Genomic DNA, 22,260 nt, shown 5'->3' on the forward strand with positions numbered 1-22,260 from the left:
TAATTAACTACATTAACAGGTAAGAGAGAGAGAAAAAAAAAACCATGATCATCTCAATAGTGTGGAAAAACTGATAAAAATTCAATACTCATTCACAAGAAAAAAATTCTCAACAAGCTATGAATAAAAGAGAACTTAATCTCACAAAGGGTATCTGTTAAAAATCTGTAGTTAACATCATACTTAGTGGTGAAAAACTGAATGTACTTGACCGAACATCAGGAGCAAGGCAAGAATGTCAGCTTACCACTTCCACATTGCACTAGGACTACTAGGCAGTGCAATAAAGCAAGCAAAAAAATAAAAGGATAAAAAATTTAAGGGAGTCTTTATTCACAGACAAGACGATAGTCTACACAGAACATCTGAAGGACTATAAAAAAATACCACTAGAACAGGGAGCCTGGATGGTGCAGTTGGTTAAGCATCCAATTCTTGGTTTTGGCTCAGGTCGTGATCTCAGGATGAGATGGAGCCCCGTGTCTCTCCCCCTTTCCCCCTGCCCCTCCCACTCGTGCCCTTTTTCTGTCTCACTCTCTCTCTAAAATAAATAAACAAATCTTTTTAAAAAATGTTACTATAACTAATAATGAGCTTGGCAGAATCACAAATTACAAAGTCTAATAATTAATTATAAGTCCACATACAAACAACTGAAAACTGATTTTCTTTACATTACCACTTAACATAACATAAAAATTTAAAAGAGAGATCAACATAACAAAATAGGTGTAATATGCTTACGTTGAAAACAGAACTCTAAGAAAAACTAAAGACAACTTAAACAGAGAGAGGTACCAAGAAGATTCAACATTCTTCGCAGGTCAATTCTCCCCAGTGTAGCCTCTAGGATAAAAACATTCACAACTGAAATCTCATTGACCTCTTTGTAAAAACTGACAAGCTGATCCTAAAATACACGGAAAGAAAGGATGCAGAGTACAAAAACAACTTTGGGAAATAGAAAAACAAGGGTAGAGGATGTACACTACCTGATTTTAAGACTTACTACAAAGCTACAGTAATCAAAACAGTACAATATTGGCATAAATAGATATACAGATCAATAAAATGAAAAAGTCCTAAAAAAAAAGACCCACATAAAATGGTCAGTTGACTTTCAACAAAGTTACCAAGGTAATTCAACAGGAAAAAATACAATCTTTTCAAAATTGCTTCTGGAAAAATTTGATTTTTATATGCAAAGAAATAAATCTTATCCCTTACCTCATACCATAACAAGAATTAACTCAAAAGTGGATCACAGACCTAAAACATAAGAGCCCAATGCAGTTCCAAGACACAAGGGAGAGGAAAAAAGGTAGAAAAAAATTTGCCCAATCTCTGTACCAGCCTCCCCAATTTCTACTCTACCCCAAATTAGGACAGAATTATAGGGAAAACTAATCTGAACCTCTTTAGTCAGCACATGAATCTATTCAAAAGGGAAGCATTACTCTAAGTACTCAGAGTAACTCCTAAGCAAGTACTTATTAACTCAAGTACAACTCTCAGAGCCATAGAAGCCTGCAATGAAGAATAAGACTGTATACATCCATACATGTAGAGCCTAGTGGAAGAAGCATCATAAAGGATTTCATTAAGTTTAAACAGGTCCCAAAATATAACAGCTGAAGTTGTGCCCACAGCCATCCCTGAGGTTCACAGAAGGTACAGAGTTCTGAACTATGGGCATCAAGATGGCTAAAATTCCTATAGTGCTTTTAGAACTCAAATCACTTAGTTTCAAACAGTTAGTGGACAAAAGAAATGTAAATAAGATAAAAAGAAAAAACAAATATTCAAAGATTTACACAACACTAATCAAGGTTTATATTTAAAAATGGGAATTAGAGGGGCACCTGGGTGGCTCAGTGGGTTAAAACCTCTGCCTTTGGCCCAGGTCATGATGGGATCTTGGGACAGAGCCCCGCATAAGGCTTTCTGTTCAACGGGGAGCCCGCTTACCCCTCTCTCTCTCTGCCTGCCTCTCTGCCTACTTGTGATCTCTGCCTGTCAAATAAATAAAATATTTAAAAAATTAAAAAATAAAAAATAAAAATGGGAATTAGACTCTATTTTTCCCATCCTGCCAGTGTGCATACAAGTTCTGGCGTGAAGTATACTTTGCTTCAATTGAAAAAATTATGCCTTTTCTCCTACTTCCCCAAGCTGAAAGATATCATAAAATGGACACTTCCTCTGTCAAAGTTTTTAAAGAAAAATATATAAACATAAGAAACTGGTATCATGGGGTGCCTGACTGGCTCAGTCTGTTAAGCGTCCGACTCTTATTCAGCTCAGATCAAGATCTCAGGGTTGTGAGATAGTGCCCCACATTGGGCTCTGCACTGGGCATGGAGCCTACTTAAGATTCTCTCTCTCCCTCTACCTCTGGCCTCCCCCCTCCCCTCCCTCCCTCTCTCTCTACCTCTCCCCACCTCTCTCTCTCTCAAAAAAATGAAATAAAAATTTAAAAATAAAAAATTTTTAAAAAGAAACTGGTATCACAATAAAGTACTTTAACAAAGAATTCATTTTATAAGTCGTAAGTTTTTAATACCACTTAATACCCCCAAAATTTTACACTTTATGTTAAATAAAACTGTTCTTAAAACAAGTACAAAAAATAAATGTCAAGTACCACTCCCTTTTCTTACTGAGATAATCATCAGGCACAATCAATGAGGTCTAATATTTATTTAAAATGTTAATGTTAAAACACATCAAAAACTATCCCCTACTAACATTTTTCAAAATTTTATTATTTCAAATGTTCTGGTATTAATGTAATTAACTTCTTTTCCATTTTGAATAAAGGAGGAATTCAGATAAAGTTTCAGTCACGAAAACTTTTTTTTTTTTTGACAGACATCACAAGTAGGCAGAGAGGCAGGCAGAGAGAGAGGGGGAAGCGGGCTCCCTGCTGAGCAGAGAGCCCCATGTGGTGGGGCTCGATCCCAGGACCCTGAGATCATGACCTGAGCCAAAGGCAGAGGCTTTAGCCCACTGAGCCTCCCGGGCGCCCCCATGAAAACTTTTGAAGAGCACTATACATCTTACAATCTGGAACCATGAGCCTAGACCACTGTAAGTTTTTAAGTCAAATACCCTACTCAGAAGCTTTGCAAATATGCACCTATGATTTAAGGAGGCAAATTCAAGTTACAAATATTAAGTCTACATTTTTAAAATATCCCTTAACTCTGCTTAACTTTTTTCTTTGACCCTTCCTGAGATATTTCAAGAAATATTTGTACACTTAATCTTTCATTTGAACATCTTTCTCAGCTTATATCTAACTCATGTCCTCAAATCCACACTTTCTTTATTGTTACAGAAAATATAGACTTAAGGGTTTTTTTCTTTTTTAAAATCTTTTTTTTAAATGATATGGAAGATGAAGTGAGAATGATGAAAAAGTTAGGGTTATCTTAGTGGTATCGGATAAAATATATGAGAAACCATCAGTGTACAACAGAATGCACTTCAAATGGACATTATAAATTCCCTTAATTAATCTACATTAAGCCACAAAATGAACTCCAAAAAGACTACTATTCAAGCTCACAAGACCGTCTGATTTTAAGAAAGGAAATAATTTCCATTGTGTTTATTTACTTCATAACATAATGAAAAATATCTTACTAGAAATGATATATCAGCAAGAAAGTGCACTTCATATGATCCTCGCAGAAAATTCTTCTTTGCTCCTTTTTCACAAAATGCAATTCCTAAAGGAAAAAAAAAAAAAATGAGATGGGTAAGTGTTCTTAACTCCAAAACTGAATTAAATATGTTTTGTCATTATAAATTCCAACTCTCAACACTATGCCCGGCAGATAGCTCCACAAATACTTGCTGAAAAATAGGAAAATAAATTTTTAAGTCATTTGTGGTATTTGCCTAATAAAAACATAATGTTAGCCAACGGAGAATTTCTAATGTCACTAACCTATTTTTTCAGTAAGTATTACTTAGATGTTCAGTAATATTCTGTAACTCCCTAGATTCACAAATTGGGTTTCCTAGGTCCCATTTTCCTACACTCTACATCACATGATACGCTTTATATTTACCTTGTACACACAGCCTACTGAATGTGTGCTTTGCTAAAATAATTGGAAGTATTCACTGTATTATGTTCTCATTTATAAAAGAAAATTGTCAGAGGGTCAGTGATCTGCACTGCCGTAAAATATATTTGTATTCAAATACACGTACGCTTGTAGCTCTCACTGTCTTTTAAAAAGGTAATAATGAAATGAAAATAATGAACATAAGATTGCCAAAATGAACATAAAACTGATGTCGATAATTCATATTTAAAAAAGGAACACTGGTGAATACTAACCAAGGATCAGTACATAAAGAATAATCAAGTTTGCTTTGAATAACAGTAAGGCATTTAGGTATAAAGGAAAGATGGTAAAAGCCCCTCCCCTCAGTCCCCACCTTCCTCACCCAGATTGGCTAGGACCAATTATGATGTTGTTAATCCAATAATTTAGAATTGCATGACGGGATAATTCTACCAACTCCCAAGTAAATCTGCTACATCAAATAAAAATGGAATTTCTCCATGGAAATACTAGTCTTTAGAATCTGATTCAGCAATATTAATGACTGTGATACTATAATTTTATTTCCATTTCAAATCAACACCTTCCCTAGAGGGGAAAAAATACAAATTGCCAAATATTCTTTTTGTATTAATGAATTAAGTATTAAAAGCCTGAACTTTTAAGACATATACACACACAAATAAGCTTTTTTTGCAAGGTTAAAAAGAGCTTGCTTTAAAAAGCCAATTTCAGCTTTTAATCTAATTACACTGAAATGAAGAAAAGAAAAAGAGCTCCTTAAAAACAGTTTCATCACCAACTTCTAAAATCAAGTAATTCAAAGTGGAGCTGTTTTTTTATGGGTTCTCAAATTAAAGTTTAGCAATTTGACCCATAGTAAATAACCAATTAAACACAAATCTGAGCGGCATCTGATTGGCTCAGTCGGTTTAAGCATCTGCCTTGGGCTCAGATCATGATTCCAGGATCCTAGCTAGGACTGAGTCCCATATCCAGCTCCTTGCTCAGCAGGGAGCCAGCCTACTTTTCCCTATGCCTGCTACTTCCCCAGCTTATCACACTCTTGTGGTCTCTCTCTCTCTCTCACTCTTTCTCTGACAAATAAAATCTTAAAAAAAATAAATAAATACAAATGTCCTGGTATATTTTCTTACATCAAAAATTCATTTTCAGTTCTATAAATGAATTGTTATTGGAAACTTGTGTTTTGTACGTAGTTCTCAATTTCTAAAAGGAAATATTTTAAAAATCAAATTCTTTTATAATAATCTATAATGAAACATACTCTTACCTTCAAAATAAAACCAAAACTAAAATGTTAGTGCTATATCCAGTTATCATTAAATTTCATATATTAAATCTCCAAATCTCATTGCTTTTGTCCAGGCAAGGGCTAGACAACCTGCATCTCCAATTGCTATTCCTCCCAAATCTGATCCCGTGATCCCCACCAACCTCCTAGCTAGCCCCCTGTACCTATTTTTTTTTTTTTTTCTGAGAGGGAGCGGCTTGCATTCATATAAGCAAGCGGGTTGGGGAGGGGGGATTTAGCAAAGGGAAAGGGAGACAGAGACTCCTAAGCAGGCTCCACACCAAGCATGGAACCAAACCTGGGCCAACTGCATAACCCTGAGATATGACCTGAGCCAAAATCAAATCAGACACCCAACTGAGTCACCCAGTCCCTCCATTTCTAATCAGCCTACATTGTTGGTAATCTGGACGTCAAGCTCTGTAATTATGCTCAAATTTTCACCTCTGCTAGAAACAGTGTTCCCCCATCTCTTAAACAATCTTCCCCAGTTTAACGGCACCTTCTGTGACAACAACCTCAGGAATACTCTTACCATCACAATCACTTCTGGGAGGTTGGGGGGGAGGGAGTAAAATCATACTTAGTTTTGTTTAAGTATGAGCCTCTTCTATACTTTATGGTTTTTTTTTAGAGAAAGAACTTCGTGCATTTTGATATCCCCAATATCTAGTTACTATTTGGAATAGAATTCAATATAGTCCATTCAGAAAATATTTACTGAGTATCCAATATACTCCAGACACCTTTCTAGGTGCTAGTGATAAATCTCTACATCTATGACTGATCTCACGGAGCTTACATTCTAGTTGGGGAAGCCTACATCACACAATGAATGAGGAATATGTAATATACAGCAGTTATATGAAGTCCTTAATAAAAAAAAAAGAGAGAGAGAGAGAGAGAGAGAGCAAGGAAGTAAGTACTATCATACGGGATTAAGATTTGAGAAAGACCTAATGAGATGATGACAATAACAGCAACTGCAACAGCAGTATTTATCATATGCTAACCAGTATCCTAACTGCTTTATATGCAGTTAGGAACAGCAACAAAGGCAAGCCAACAATAATCTCACTATTATCCTCAAAAGGAAACTGAAATACTAAGAAGGTACCTACCAAGGTCACATAGCAAAGTCAGTAAAGTTGTCTAACCCGGGCATGCTTTTAACAGTTATGCACAACCACAGTTCAGCTCACTTTTTTTTTTAAGGTTTTATATATTTATTTGTGAGAGAGAGAGCGAGCAGGAGCACGGGGAGAGGAAGAAGGAGAGGACGAAGCAGACTCCTTGCTGAGCAGGGAGCCCAACTCTGGTGGAGCTCAATCCCAGGACTCTGAGAACATGACCTGAGCCCTGAGCCAAAGGCAGATGGCAAACCAACTCAGGTGCCCCCAGTTCATGCTTTTGTTAAATGAGATAAATATGTGAAAAACTGAATGCATACTAAAGCAATGGATTCAAAAGACAGAAAAGCAAATCTCAGAGGACTGATACATTTGAGCAGCTTCAGTATATTAATACCTATTTATGACAGATGCCCTGACAACAGGTGAGTGAGTGAGTGCTGTGAACAAAAATGATAAACACTGACAACTTCTCAATAACTTTTAAAATAAGTTTTAAGTTTCTATATGATAATTACCAGAGCTAGAAATTACACAAGACAATATTACAAAAATCACATGGATACGTCTTTTAAAGAAGTACTCTGAAACAAATAAAAACAGTGTAGATACTATCATTCCAATAATAGTTAAATATCAAATATCACAGTTTATACTGTGACACAAGTTACTATCAACTTCCAATTTTCCATATTAACAAGAAGGGTTAAATGAAATGACTGATTCAAACCCCTCTTTTAAAATATCTCAACTACATTTTACAAAGCAAACAGATAACACTTAATACAACTGCTGATGATAAGTGAAGACCTGAATGACCCAAGAAAATCCGCTCCCTAATGCCTCCTCTTGCTATACTAGCTTGTTAATTATGTGCTTAATCAGTGAATGCCAATAAATTAGAAAGCAAAATGAAACAAAGTGCTCCTGACATGGTATTAACATTCCCAGTATCAAGTCTTAAGGGCCTAAAATTCTAAGCATCTCCTCAAGTCCTGATAAAAAACAAACAAACAAACAAACAAACAAAACTCAACCTAATCATGAAGAAAATTTCTGCTTTATGTTTGAACTTACCAAATTTCACTGGATACCTCTGCCCTGAGTATAATGCAGTGTGAAAGAAAAGAGGTTTGTATATGAAAACAGCTTTTAAAATCAATCCAGATTAAGGGGAAAATTAAACAGGCAATAACCAAAAATAAGTCTATAAACACAATAAATGGTGCATATTTGCTCAATATTAATTTCATTTTGTAATCAAAACTTAGGTTTACCAGCAACAGTGTTTTTAATTCAAGGGAGAGTCAGTTTTCACACCTGGGCATCAAACTACTCATGCCTTAAAAAGATTTTTGGTACCAGCCATGATGTAGTAACTTAGCAGGAGACATGCTCTCCCAATGAACTCAACCAGAAAACTCACCAAGCAGCTGAGCACTGTTATACCTGAAAAAATGAAAGTGTCCCCTACATACTCCATATCCAGAGTCCAGAGGGCAATGCAGGAATGGGAAGCCAAGCAGAATATGATGGACTCAGTGAATAAAAGAGACACACACTGAAATTTAGGGAGGCTGAAGTAATGGGGATTTGTAGATTAGAGGAGCAGAGAAGATGGAGCTCAAGAGAAAGCATTCCTGAAATCTGTAGAGGTTTCTAGAGCAATTCTGCCCAAAAGAAACAACATGACCACATTTTAAAGGAAAATGAAGCAGATAAAACTAATTTTAACATAATTCATGTTAACCCAATATGCTCAAAATATTACCACTTCAGGATATAATTGATATAAAAAACAGGTATTCTATAGTAAGTTCCTGACATTCAGTGTGTTTTATACTTACAGCATATTTAAATTCAAACTAACCACAATTCAAGCTCTCAAAAGCCACAATGTGGCTAAATGCTATCAAATACTTGATAATGCAGTTTCTTCAATATAAAGCTGTGTATTAGTAAAGTGAAACTCTACAAAGCCAGGCAAGGAATAATGACCAAGCAGGCTCAAAAATTCCGAGATTACATAAAACTGGGGGATGTGCAAGTTCCAACCAAAAGGGAGAAAGACCTCACTGAAACCCGGGCAAATCAGTAGAAATGAATCAGAATCATCACTTAGTAACTGTGCTAAACTAGTTCTAGAGTAAAGGCTACATTCAACTTGCCAAAACAAAGATTAAAAACAAGCCTCAAAAGGTTCAAGCATACCCATAAGAAATATAACACCCTGCCAAAACAAAAATAAAACCTCTCCAGAGGAAATCAACAAAATCCAGACAACAGTGTGAGGAATCAATCAAAACTTACCAAACACAAGACAATAGAGAAATGTGTGGAAATCAACAAAGTCCAAGAGTCAATCAAAACTTACCAAACATAAGAAAATGGAGAAATGTACAACCCATACCAGAGGAAAAATCTTACAGAAGAAACAGACCCAGAACCAAAAGAGATGATATATTTAAAGACATAAACTTCAAAATATTACAAATATGTTAGAGGATTTAAAACAAAAACAAAAACAAAAGACAATTATTTTGAGAAGAATCGATGGGGGCGCCTGGGTGGCTCAGTCAGTTAAGCATCTGCCTTCCGCTCGAGTCATAAGCCCAGGGTTCTGGGATCAAGCCCCATGTTGTGCCCCACGTTGGGCTCCCCGCTCAGCAGGGATTCTGCTTCTCCCTCTTCCACTGCCCCTCCCCCCATTTGTGCACCTGTGCATGCTCACTCTCTTTCAAATAAATAAAAACTTAAAACAAAAAATAAAAGAATCAATGGATTTTTAAATTTGAGAAATGCAGTATCTCAAATAATCGACTGGAGAGACTTAGCAACAGATTAAAGCAGTGAAGGAAAAAGATCCCTACTTGAAGATACAAAATCAGAAAGCAAACAAAACAAACAACAAAAAAAAAAGAAAAGAGCATCAGGGACCTATGAGAATATCAAGGGCAGTCTAAAAATGATAACTGGAGTCCTGGAAAGATGGGGAGACAGAAAAACTATCTGAAGAAATAAGGACCAAAGAATTTCCAGACTTGACAAAAACTAAACCCACATATTCAAAAGACTCCATGAACAAAAAACAGGTTAAGCACAAAGAAATCACACCAAGTCATATAATTAATAATCAAATTCCAGAAATCTAGTAATATAGATAAAGTCTTAAAAGCAGTCAAAGTCAAGGGAAAGACACATTACACACAGAGGAACAAAGATAAGAATTACCAGGTTCCTTGTCAAAAACAATACAAACAAGTTTAAAACAAAGGAACAAAGCGTCTGAACTGTTATAAAGAAAAAAACCTGCAAATCAAAATCTACACAAAGCGATAAAATCCATCACAGGTGAAGGGGAAATAAAGACATTTTCAAACAAACAAAAGCTGAGAATGTTTGACCAGCCGGTCCGCACTACAAAAAAACACTGAAGGAAGTTCTTCAGGAAGAAAAAGGATAGAATTTACAACAGAGTGAACCCTCATATAAACTATAAACTTAAGTCAGTAAAAATGCACCAATATTGGTTCACCAATTGAAACACATATATCACACAATTAACAATGCAAAACGTTAAATAATAGGCGACACCGCGGGGCCAACATGAGAGGGAGAACAGGGGAAGGGAAAGAGTAGAATATATGGTAAGTCTGTACTTTCTGCTCAGTTTTTCCATAAACCTAAAACTGTTCTAAGAAATAAGTCTATCAATTAAAAAATAGCAGATAGAAACTTCTACACAAAGGAAAACCAACAATGGTGAATATGTGAGTTTATCACGTATTTTCTTACCTTTAAATTTTAAAAAGATAATCTTGACTGCATAAAGCAAAAGTAGCAGTAACATATAATAACCTGTAGAATGACAAAAACAGCAAAAAGGAAAAGGAAAAAACTGAAAATACATTGTAGTAAGGATCATTCATTATTCATAAAGTGATTAAAGTAGACTGGTAAGTTCAAGACTGCATGCTGTAAAACCCTAGAGCAACTATTAAAAAAGAAAAGAAACTAATAAAACTAATGAGCCAAGAAAAGAGGTAAAATAATATGCTAAAAAACAAGCAACCTCCCAAAACACCGAAAAGGAAACATGAAACAGAAAGAACAAATTAAAAAAACACATAAAAAATGGTAGACTTAAATCCAATTAAATGAATAATGATGCTAAATATATACGGTCCTAATGCCCCAATTAAAGGTAGAGACTATCAGACTAGACTGGAAGCAGATATTGTCAGACTGGATAAAGTTATGTATACCCCTTTAAACATGATATAGATTAAATGTGAAATAGAAAGGGCTATACCATGCAAGCATTAATCATAATAAAGCTGGAATGCCTATATTAGTATCAGACAAAGTACGTCATAGGAGGAGGACTATTACCAGGTACAAAGGAACATAAATCTTAATAATGCTTAAAGTGTCACTTTATCAGAAATACAAAATAACCATGCAGCCAATAAAAGAGTTTCAAAACATACAAATAATGACAAAACTAAAAGGAGTACCAGATAAATTTACAATTATAACTAGAGAATTCTAGTCTCTCACAATCATCAGTAAAAAAGCAGATAGAAAATCTGCAATGATATATAAAACCTGAACATTATGAACCAGCAAAGTTGTTCATGTCTCTTGGTACAACAAGAGAGCCTGCTTCTCCCACTCCCCTCCCCACTCATGCTCTCTCTCAAATAAATAAAATGTTTTTTTAAAAGAGTGAAATCATACAGAAAGGTTTTCTTTTTGAAGATCTAATTGGCTTTATTAAAGGATTCATCATGAATCAGGCAGCCCCCCATCTACCAAGTAGAGATACACTCCCCAGAAAGTGTTTTCTGATCACAAAAGAATGAAAAACCAATAAAAGAAATATACTGGAAAATTTTCCAAGTCTCTGTAAATTAACAGATTTCTACATAACCCATAAATTAAAGAACTCATAAGGAAAATTTAAAAACACATGAATGATAATAAAAATACATTATCTAATTATGTAGGGTGGAGCTAAGGATGCTTAGAAATTTACATCTTTTAAGTGCTTACATTAGAAAAGAATAAAGATTTAACAATCATGTTCTAAATTAGCTTCCACCTTAAGAAGCTGGGGGAACAAAACAAATTAAACTTGGTGAAATTGGTAAAATAGATGAGAGACCAAAAAAAATAAATAAAATAAAATAAAACCAATGAAAACAAAAGCTTGTTCTTCGAAAAGAACCCCTAGCTAGACTGGTCAAGAAAAGAAGAAAGAAGACACAAATTGCCAACATTAGAATAGAAAGAGAGGACATTACTACAGATATTTCAAACATTAAATGTAGATTAAATAATAGTGCAATTCTATGCCAATAAATTTGACAACTTAGACAAAATTTCTTGAAACATGCAGATTAACAGACAGAAAATTTATCAAAAGAAAGTCTGAATAACCCTCTAATTCAGAATTTTTTTTAAGATTTTTATTTATTTGAGTGAGAGAGAGCATGTGCAGGGGAAGGGGCTGAGGGAGATGGAGACAAAGAATCTCAAAACACACTCTACACTGAGCAGGGTGTCTGACCCAGGTTTTGATCCCACAACCCTGAGATCATGACCTGAGCCAAAATCAAGTCAGAAACTTAACCAACTGAGCCACCCAGATGCCCCTAATTCAGAAATTTTAATTCAAAAATCAAAAGACTTTCCACAAGGAAAACTCCAGACCCAGATGGCTTCCCCAGTGAATTCTTCAAACATCTAAAAAAAGATACAGTATCAGTCTTACACAAACTCTTTTAGGAAAAAAGAGAGAGACAGTGCTTTCTAACATATTTAATAAGGCTGGAATAATCCCAACACTAAAGCAAGGAGACCACAAGAAAAAGAAAAGATGTACTAATATCATTTGTTTATACAGATGCAAATATTATTAATAAAATATAAGCAGGTCAAATCCAGCAATATATAAAAAGCTAAACAGCAGTACAAGTGGGGTTTGTCTCAGGAATGCAAGGTTGGTTTAGATTTTGTAACTCACTACATCACCATACTAAAAAATTACTAATTTCAATAAATGTAAAAAAGCATCTATGCATGGTAAAATACCTATTTGTGGGAGAATGAAGGGGGACACCTCTCAACAAACTAAGCTTGAAGGAAACTTCTTCAAACCTAATGAAACACATCTACAAAAACCTACAGATAGCTGATGATAAAGGACTGATTTTTTTTCCTGTACAACTGGAAATAAAGCAAGGATGTACACTCATTATTTCTCTTCATCATTTTACTAAAAGTCCTAACAATCACAATAATGCAGCAAAGCGGGGGAAAAAAGGATCCAAATTAGAAAGGAAAAATAAAACAGCTTCTAATCACTCATGACATGACAATATACACAAGAAATCCTCAAAAATATAAAATAAAGTGGCAGAAACTAGAAAGTGGGTTTTGCAAGGATATAGGATACAAGATTAGTATTTTTTATAAAGATCTTAATATATATTTTTAATTTCAAGTAAGGTCCATGCCCAATATGGAGCTTGAACCCACCACCCTGAGATCAAGAGGTGCATGCTCTACCAACTGAGCTAGCCCTAGATTAGTATTTTTTTAAATCAAATCTCTATAATGACAAATGCAAAGTTAATTTTTAAAAATACCATTCACTATAACATGAAATATTTAAAGATAAATTTAACAATATATGTGCAAGACTATTATCCTAAATACTAGAAAACACTGAGAAAAATTAAGGAAGACCTAAAAAAAAAAAATGGAGATATATATCATGTTCACAGATTCATACACTCAATATTATTGGGATACTGATTCTCCTCAAACTGATCTATAGATTCAACATAATCCCAATCAAAATCCCAGCAAGTGTTCTTGTAGAAATTCACAAAGATATTTAAAAATAATATAGCTAAGACAATTTTGAAAATAAAAACAAACAGAAGGTGGAAGATACAGCATGCTGTATACACACACACACACACACACACACACACCCCTAAATCAAGGGAACAGAATAGAGAATGCAGAAATAAATGCACGTGCACATGGCCACTGATAGTCAACAAAGGCACTACAATAATTAAATGGAAAGAAGCCTTATCAACAAACAGCACCAGAACAAATAAATGAATCTTGATATTACCTCATAACATGCACTAAAATTAATTCAAAATGATCACAACACTATGTGTAAAAGCTAAACTATAAAACCTCTAAAAGTAAACACAGGACAAAAAAATTTTCACTGCCCCATGTAAGGCAAAGACTATCAGACACAAAAGAATGCAAAACTGACAATATTAGAAAGTTGACAAACAGTACTTTATCAAAATTAAAACTTCTGCTCTTTGAAAGACATTAAGGAAATAAAAATCAAGCCACATACTGGTAGAAAATATTCAAAATACATTAATGAAAATGAAAAAAAAAAAAAGACTTTTACTCAGAACACATAAAATTCTCTTAGAGAGTTCAGGGGACACCTGGGTGGTTCAGTCAGTTAAGTGTCTGCCTTCGGCTCAGGTCTTGATCCCAGAGTCCTGGGATCGAGCCCCACATTAGGCTCCTTGGTCATCAGGGAGCCTGCTTCTCCCTGTACCTGCTGTTCCCCTGCTCGTGTGCAAGTGCTCTCTTTCTCTCACTCTCTCCCTGACAAATAAATCTTTAAAAACAACAACAAAAATCCCGTACAGTTCAGTAGTAAGAAGGCAAACAACCCAACTAAAAATGGGCAAAAGAGCTGAACAAACATTTCACCAAAAAAGACAAATGAATACCCGCTAAGCAAATGAAAACTATTTAAACCCATTACTCATCAGGGAAATGCAAAAAAACAAACAAACAAACAAACAAACAAAACCGTAATAAAATGCCAGTATATAACCACTAGAATGACTAAACTTGAAAAGGCTAACAACGTGAAGTGTGGAAAAAAAAAAAAAACTGCAACTTTCATTGTCAGTGGGACTGTAAAATCGTATTACTTTGGAAAACAATTTCACAGTTTCTTATAAGATAAAACATACATTTATCATACGACCCAGAAATCTCATTCCTTGGTATTTACCCACGAAAAATGGAAATATACGTCCACACAAAGGCTTGTTCTCAAATGCACAGAGTAGCTTTATTCACAATAGGTCCAAACGGAAAACAACCAAATGTCCATGCAAGATGAATGGAGAAACTGGTCTAGACATACAACAGAACATCAGGCAACACTAAAAACTGGGGCAATGCTAAAAACAAACCACTTAATAGATACAAACATGGATGAATCGCAAAAACATTTTGGTGAAGAGGTAAAAAAAAGCCAGACACTAGTATCATTTAATATCTGACACTAGAATTGAAAAAGAAAAAGATACTACTAAGGCCTTAAAAAATAGATTTTTAAACAAATAGTAAGTCACAAGAAACAGTAAGTCAGTAAAACTTTACAGTAGCAAGCATTTAAGGAAGAAAGGGATTTTAAGCACACATGAAACTAGGGACTGTTCCAATTAGAGGAGCTAAGAAAGAAAGATGACACAAATTTGAGTAGGTGTGAACAAAAAGAGCAAAGCAGAATGTAGGATGGACAGATGGGCTGAACACAATTATGCACTACCTTGAAAATACACAAGCATTTGAATTTAATAAGACAAAAAATACAAAGATAAGAGAAAGGCAAGACTATCCTCTCAAATGGGATAATGCACAATTCTAGCCCCAGGGCTAATAAGGTTAAAAAGCTGGATTCATATACAATCCCCACTAAAACACACCTGTTACATTCTTAGCTAGTGGACTAAGAAAGTAGCATTGTGTCTTAATGTAATAGTATACTAATGCCAAGAAATGCCTATCTTCCCCCCTGCCCTTCCACCTTCCACTAGATCTCCCAAACTACCCATGAGGACCAAAATACCTCTTCACGCAACTTCTGTTCTTTTTAAAAAGTAAAGAAGAAAATAGCCTGAGAAATAATACACCATACAATTCACCCATTTAAAGTATACACTTGAATGTTTTATATTCAAATGAAATGTGCAACCACTACCACAATCTAATTCCAGAACATTTCATCACCCTAAAAGAAACCCAGTACTTATTAGTAGTCACTACCCATTCCTCATCTCCACTCACACCTGGAGCATCTACTTTGTCTCTATAGATTTGCCTGTTTTGTACACTTTGCATAAATTAAACCATACAATATACGGGTTTTGGTTGGCTGACTTATTTCACACAAAAATATTTTCTAGATCCTTCCACTTTATACCATGTATCCATATGTCATTCCTTTTTATTGTCAAATAATATTCTATTGTATGGAAATACCACATTTTATTTATACATTCATCAGTTGATGGACATTTGGGTTATTTCCACTTTTTACCTATTATAAAACTATGAACATCAGTATACAAGTTTCTGAGTGGACATGTGTTCATTTCTAGCTTTTGTTCTTATATTAAAAAAAATTAAGTGTCTTCAGATTTTCTTTTCTATAACCTCATTTCATTACCATATACAACCCCTCCCCACAATGACACATATACCTGTTGTTATGTCACAGGTACAAATCAGGCATTTTAAGCAAATTAGTAGGATCTATTTTACTCTTCCAAATAATTTACCAATCCCCTCAATCAACAATCAGCAAGATTACTGATAGTTTTCACAATATTTAATATTCATTACAAGTTATGATGATGCTGTCATTCTTCAAGTGAGGATGTGACCACTGAAATGCTGAAGTTCCATTTATTCTACCCCTCAACCTGACCTTAAGGGCTAATACTCCCAGTATTCCTTCTCAGACATATAGTTACTGGAACCAATAGCCTCAACTACCCAAACTCCAAAAACAAGGGGCACATTTTGTCCACACACCAAAACAACAAAAAAAGTTTGAAGATGGGCACACTTCAAAATGTGACACTAAGCACCTAACATAATGGCCAAACATAGACCACTCTGGTTAAAGAGTCACGTAAACTGGCAGTGTGTCAAACAGATGTTCATATTCATAAGAATGTTGACCAGAATCTAGAAAAGCCTAGACATTGTATTCATGATATTCTGCAACTTCCTATAGTTTTGAACTGGAAGAGGCCTTAGAAAGGCCTTTTTAGGGACACCAATTCTCAAACTTATAGAAATAAAATGGAATCCAGGACTAAAATCCAGACTACCAATCTAATCTACTAAAATAGGGTTCTACTTAAAACAACAACAAAGACACATGAATAAATGGAAAAGAAGAAATCCAGAAGAAAAGGGTGAAATACACAAAGTGAATTATGAGATACAAACTTCCAGTTACAAAATAAATAAGTCACAGAGATGAAAAGTACAGGGAATAAGGTATCAAGAAGATGGTAGTAACATTGTTTGGTGACAGGGACTACATTTATCACAGTGAACACTGAGTAATATATAGAATTGCTGAACCATTATATTGCACAGCTGATGCCAACACTGCATGTGAATTATACTTCACATAAATAAAATTTCCAGTGAAGAAAGAAAGGGGTGCGGGGGGAGGAAGAAAGGAAGGAATAGGAAAGGTCTCAAAGTTATCTCGGAAGATGAATACCGTAACTTACGATTTCCATTGCAAGTTACTGATACTTCTACAGTGCCTGAATCTGATGCCTCTTTCTTAAGTGAAAGAGAACTGGAAAGAGTTAAAACTACTGCCCGAAGAACTGCACATTATCCACTACCTGTTATATCTACAACATATCCTAGGACAGATGTGGCAATTATAAGTTACTATAACACTTCACTTCTTTGCTAAGTAGATCCATGATTGCACATGTGTCAAAATTTCATCTCACAGCAGAAGAAAGTTTAAGAAATACTGAGCTATATCAGCAGGGGTAGAGATGTCTTAAAGTCAGCTTTTTAAAACCTTATTAGCTCAGTCCAAATCCTAGATTTTTGCACGTTACAGTCATTGAGAGACACCAATTTAAAGATTCCTTTATATTTACCAAGAAAAACTAACACACAAGCATAGATGCCTTCAATGCAGTGTGCATGGGTCTACTGCCTTTAGTATAAGGTCAAACATGGTAACTATGATAAGACCGACACAAAGTAGTACTGGATTTCAAAAGGCAAAACTTCCAGTTGGAAGGAATCCATTTTTTATGGAGAGCACAGCATCTGGTCTGGCCTGGGAGAGGAGACTAAGAAGTGGAATAGAGAGAATGAGAAAAGGATAATCTATCTTTATTCACGCCTTCCACATAAAAGATATGTATGCCCTATAATACCCTTCAAACAATCAAATTAAAGAATGAGCCTAGCACTGTGCTTTTTAAAAAGTGGTGCTGGAGTATCCTTTAAGGAACTAAGTTTTATTAATAAGAAAGGACATACACACCATCCTCCTTATCTTGTATGGGCATATTAAGGAAGGCACTGGTCACTTCCAAGCTTAAAAACTTTCAATAGCTCTTCCTTACCTGAAGAACAAAATCCAAACTACTCAAGGTACTCTACAATCTGGCGTCAAACTCTCTTTCCCACTTACTCCTCCAATCTAGCCAAACTCGTGTCCATTACATACTTCTCACTTTGCTGTTTTAGTTCCTTTGCTCCAACTGTAGTCTCTATGTGGAATATCGTCACCATCTGACAATTAACTTGACATTCAATTCAAATACCAATTACTTCAAGTAGCAGCCCCCTTATCACTTCTGAACTCTCCTTCCCTGAGCTCCCCTAATCCATTCATTATGTCTAAGAGTTACACATCACTCGGTAATTAGTATAACACAGTAATTAAAAAGAATTTTACCCTCCTCAACCCATTACCTCATAGAAGCAAAGAGCTATATCTCATAGGTGTTTTTATTTCAGAACTAATAATATAGAAACAATAGTAAAAGCACTGAGAATATGTAAGGGATAGTTCAAAAGAGGGAGTAAGGGAGCAGAGCCATGGACATTGCTTTGGAACTACCGTATTTACCAGTCAAAAGAAAAATGGGAGGACAATAAAAAGAAAATATATAAACAGCCTCTCGAGTCATTATTTAAGACTTTTGTAACCTATGGAAACAGAAATAAAGCTTACAAATGAGGATCCAGAGACAGCTAGGGACAGGTACTGATTAACTTTTAAATACCATTAGAAAGAGATAGAGAATTCCAAAGATCATTGATAGCAAAAAATTTTAATTTATATTATGAAAGATTTCTGATGTTTGAAATCAATATACCTTTCTATCCTATACCTGGTTGGTATTTTTATTTTTAAAAATGTACAGTGACTAGTTTAAAGAAGTCAACTTCTACTCCAACAACCTAAAACACTGACAAGAAAACTTGTTAATTCTAGGGAAAGAAATGTATAAGACCATAAATACTTTAAACGACTAAATTCTAGAGCCAAGCATAAAGAATTTCCACACATAATTCCAACTTCATGTTAAATTTCTCTTGTTAACAAGATAGAAAAAAGCAAAAAAGACAGAACCAATTAAATCAGCTACAGTAAACAGCTTTAGTGCCATCTAATTAAACATAATAATGAGCGTGTAGCCAAGGAATACCACCACACCTACTATTTATTGTAATCAAAAGAGAATCATAAAATAAAATGGAGAAAACTAAAAGAGAGCAAAGAAAGAATGAAAAGAGGTATATGTAGTTCAATTTTCAAAGAAATTAACATCAGATCAATTCCCAAGCTTAAAAGTTATCTTTTCCAAAAAGTTCACATACTACATTGCCATTGGAATGCACAAGTACCAAGAAGCCCTTGGCTAAATATAGGTCTATAATTCATTCATGTTATAATAAAACCAAGGCATCTCCAATATACAGTCTAGAAAAAAACTTTAGAATAACTTTGTTTTACAAAAAACAAAACAAAAAACAAAACAAAACAAAAAAAAAAACACTTAAGACTCTTGCAATAACCCAGAAACTGCACTTGCATTCTAGAAGAATGAAGTAAGAGTATTTAAATTTAAGTAATTTCTCCTACAAGCTATTTTCTGGAGTCTCCAAGCTCACCCATGGAAGCTGAATGCCTAGGTCTCTTCCTAACTAAAGGCTCTGTAGCATTAAGAGTGTAATTCTGTATTCCTGCTCCCTTCCCCTAAAAGTAAAGACTTCCGTGGGGACAACAGTGATGGTATATATCTAAGTAACTCTGAAAATATTCCCCCAAACCATATAAAAAAACAAAGCAGGAGAAGGAAATTCTACACAAAACCATGCTTTCAGCATAGCCTTGAAGACAAAGAATGCTGATACTGCAGAACAAACATGAGTGAAATCAGAAAAATCACCAAATCCTAGCAATTGATCTCTCAGGCTGTCACTCCACCCCTACTAGAACACAGACATGGTAGCAAGGAGGCTAGCAAAAGAGCACCAGGGTCATTTGCAAAGACCATGAAAACCAAGAAATCTGAATAAACTGGAAAAGTGTCTGGGCAGATCAGAACACTGATGCCAGGTAAGAAAGTTCAAAGTTCTGGTGATTTAAAGGAACAGGTGCCATTTAAGGCACTAGCTGCTACAAAAAGGGGCACAACTTTGAAACACATAGCTTCTGGGGGAGAAAATGGGAAAAAGGAAGGGAAGAGTGTCCTCTTACAACGGGATAGTAAAGGGAAAAAGAAAAAGGATAAAATTAAGGTCTTGCAAGACCAAAGAGAATTATAAAATTGGAATTCTCACAATCCTTCTCCAACCATTAAAACCAAAACCACCGAACAGGACTGTTCCTTACTGACAGAAGAGGGCACCATTAAACTAGGAATACTGTAAAACACCCCAATACCTTAAAAATGAACAAAAGAAAAGTGAAATCCAGAAAATCAGGAAACTGAATCTGACATATATCAACTGAGGAAAAACCCTCGCCCAAAAACAATTTCCAACAACCTCAACAACAAAGCAGGAAAAAAGGTAAGTCAATACTCCAAATAGAATTAAAAATATTCAGACAACGCATTTAAGGATACAAAAACCACTCTGAATCAGAAACTCAAAAACTAAAAACAAAAATGGACAAAATACAAAGAGAAACTTTAAAAGGTGAATCAATTTTAAAAAAGAAATGGAAAAAATAAAATTATTACAGAAATGCAGAATAAATTACAAGGAATCCAAGAGAGAATGAACTCAAATGAAAATGAGCTACCACAGTCTACCACAAGAGTTATGAGCCACATCCATCCACATTTGGTGTTATTTTTTCATCTGATTTCAGGGAACTGTCTACCCACCACTTCATAACCACTCACAAGCCACAACCCTTCCAACACTCATATAAGGAAACTTCATCTCTTTTCCATAGTAAAATGCCATATTTACTATGCATGACTTAAACATTCAACATGTCTAAAACTATGTTGTTATTTTAAATATATTAGGTCCCTCTTTTTAATGTGTCACTGACAAAGTTTTTGAGTATTATTTCCCTAATTCCCATGAACCCTGTGGTTTTCACTGTATGACTCTGCATAGCATTAGATTTTTAGGAATGTATACTGGGTCATAGTAGAACTGACTGTAGAAGCGTATGTGTGGGTTATTAGTTCATGCATATATTTCTTAGCTCTGCTGAAAGGCAGACAGTGACACCCCAATAGCAATGAACATACCTAGCCCCGACCTCAGATTCTCAATGTCATCTTCCAATAAAAGGGTCAGGGCTCTTTGGAAAAGAGGATAATTCCAGAGCTGGGACAGGTAAAATATAAATGAACCTGGAGTTTCCTGTAGTACCAGAAAGTAGGGAAGTTCTTGAAAAAAAGACAAAGATATGTCAAAAGGACACCACAAGAGTCAAACAGGAGGGGTTTTCAATGGCTAAAGCTGGGTAATTTGAGCAATAAAATAAATAATGATAGCATCAAATTATAGCCTACAAAATAATTACCTTTGAATCTATACTGACATAAATAACTGAAAAAAATAAATGAGGGAGAAATGACAGCTTTTCAAAACAGAGGCATTTCAATTGGTAAATGAGAAAGAAACAAAAAAAACTACAAAATTACTATTAGGTAACTACTACAGCAATACAGGTATCCCCCACTTTTTGAAAGTTCACATTAAGCAACTTCACTTTCATTATAGAAGAACCACAATAGTACCTGTTTTCTAACTGAAAAAAATATGGAAAGGATTTTTACTTTTAAGAAAAAAAGGCAAAAAGAGGGAGGGGGAAGGGAAGGGAAAGGGCAGAAATAGCGTTCAGCTTCTATTTTGCAAGGAGCTGTTACAGAGGCAGCACACACCCTGAGCAGCAGCACCAAGAGCCTTCCCAAGAGCACCAAGGGGAACTACACAGCACCTCACTGTAATCTCAAGCTGCCATAGCTTGGATTTTTGTTTGTGACCATCTGTGCTTTATCTCAATTTAGTGTGCACGTCCAGTAACATGATGTGTCACAGGTATCAGAAAAGCCTAAAGAGGTTATTTTTTTAGTCAAAAACCTCAAAAACTTTCCATATAAATTAATGGTAATGGCTTCTTTACACCAGTGCAGCTTTCGGAAGGTTTCACAGGGAAACTCTATTATCAGATAGTGAAGAAAGTCTGGAATTGTTGCAGGTTAAGTTCCACCCATGAATGCTAAAAACAAGTGAAAGTTTGAGAAGAAACAGGAAATTAACATACTCTCAAAGTATCTCCAAAATAGTTATCATTTTCCAAGAGAAAAACTGTCACTTTACAATGTTGAAACCAGCAGAGACCACC

The 22,260-nt window shown here is 35.1% G+C and overlaps 1 protein-coding gene across 10 annotated transcripts in view; it reads right to left on the reverse strand.

Moving 5' to 3' along the window:
• Positions 1–22,260, reverse strand: part of MEF2A (myocyte enhancer factor 2A) — a 155,760-nt gene that overhangs the window by 121,706 nt on the left and 11,794 nt on the right. For 9 of the 10 annotated variants that reach the window (XM_032836023.1, XM_032836024.1, XM_032836015.1 and 6 more), the window contains exon 2: positions 3,649–3,734. The exons of the other annotated variant lie outside the window; for it this stretch is intronic. The gene's annotated coding sequence lies outside the window, so the exon portion shown is untranslated. The remainder of the gene's footprint in view (positions 1–3,648; positions 3,735–22,260) is intronic. 10 annotated transcript variants of the gene reach the window in all.

The sequence above is a fragment of the Lontra canadensis genome, unplaced genomic scaffold (genome assembly GCF_010015895.1).
Source record: "Lontra canadensis isolate GAN:19392208 unplaced genomic scaffold, GSC_riverotter_1.0 scaffold89, whole genome shotgun sequence".
In the NCBI taxonomy this organism is placed as follows: Eukaryota; Metazoa; Chordata; class Mammalia; order Carnivora; family Mustelidae; genus Lontra; species Lontra canadensis.